Source organism: Coregonus lavaretus, assembly GCF_964263955.1.
Source record: "Coregonus lavaretus genome assembly, chromosome: 32".
NCBI classification, from domain to species: domain Eukaryota; kingdom Metazoa; phylum Chordata; class Actinopteri; order Salmoniformes; family Salmonidae; genus Coregonus; species Coregonus lavaretus.
In genome coordinates, this window is record NC_140019.1 from 39,514,559 (window position 1) to 39,516,173 (window position 1,615).

The window sequence follows — 1,615 nt, forward strand, 5'->3', positions numbered from 1 at the left end:
GAAACATGTAGGTATTACAGACTCGGTCAGGGAGAGGTTGAAAATGTCATAAATACATAACTATATAGCAAAAGTTGTTTTGTGGAGATCACAAGATCATTTTCTCGTGGTCTGTCCCAGTTTGTATGATGTCCCACTCTTTCTGAATTCACCCAACAGTACAGTAGATTAGAATATAGTAGAGTTCAGTACAGGACACAGCAGAGCACATTAAAGTTGAGTACACTATAATGTACTGCAGGGTTCTTCAATTCCGGTCCTGGAGGGCCGAAACACTTCTGTTTTTTATTTCTACCTGGTAGTTAATTGCACTCACCTGGTGTCCCAGGTCTGAATTAGCCCCTGATTAGAAGGAGAGGATGAAAAACAGAGGTGTTTCGGCCCTCCAGGACCGGAATTGAAGAGCCCTGATGTACTGTATTGGACTGAACAGTGGAGGCTGCTGAGGGGAGGACGGCTCATAATAATGGCTGGAACGGAGCAAATGGAATGGCATCAAACACCTGGAAACCATTCCACTGATTCCGCTCCAGCCATTACCACAAGCCCGTCCTCCCCAACCATTCCACTGATTCCGCTCCAGCCATTACCACGAGCCCGTCCTCCCCAACCATTCCACTGATTCCGCTCCAGTCATTACCACGAGCCTGTTCTCCCCAACCATTCCACTGACTCCGCTCCAGTCATTACCACGAGCCCATCCTCCCCAACCATTCCATTGACTCCGCTCCAGCCATTACCACGAGCCTGTTCTCCCCAACCATTCCACTGACTCCGCTCCAGCCATTACCACGAGCCCGTCCTCCCCAACCATTCCACTGACTCCGCTCCAGCCATTACCACGAGCCCGTCCTCCCCAACCATTCCACTGACTCCGCTCCAGTCATTACCACGAGCCCGTCCTCCCCAACCATTCCACTGACTCCTCTCCAGTCATTACCACGAGCCCGTCCTCCCCAATTAAGGTCCCACCAACCTCCTGTGGTACTGAACTCTACTCTACTCTACAGTACTCTATTCTACTCTACTCTACTATACTGAACTCTACTCTACTATACTGAACTCTACTATACTCTACTATACTCTACTATACTCTACTCTAGAGTACTGATCTCTACTATACTCTACAGTACTGAACTCTACTCTACTCTACTGTACTGATCTCTACTGTACTGTACTGAACTATACTGTACTGAACTATACCCTACTGTACTGAACTGAACTATACTGTACTCTACTGAACTATACACTACTGTACTGAACTCTACTCTACTCTACTCTACTCTACTCTACTCTACTCTACTCTACTCTACTGAACTCTACTCTACTCTACTCTGCTCTACTCTACTCTACTGAACTCTACTCTACTCTACTCTACTCTACTCTACTCTACTCTGCTCTACTCTACTCTACTCTACTCTACTCTACTCTACTCTAATCTGCTCTACTCTACTCTACTCTACTCTACTCTGCTCTACTCTACTCTACTCTACTCTACTCTACTCTGCTCTGCTCTGCTCTGCTCTGCTCTACTCTACTGAACTCTACTCTGCTCTGCTCTGCTCTACTCTACTCTACTCTACTCTACTCTACTCTACTCTACTGAACTCTACTC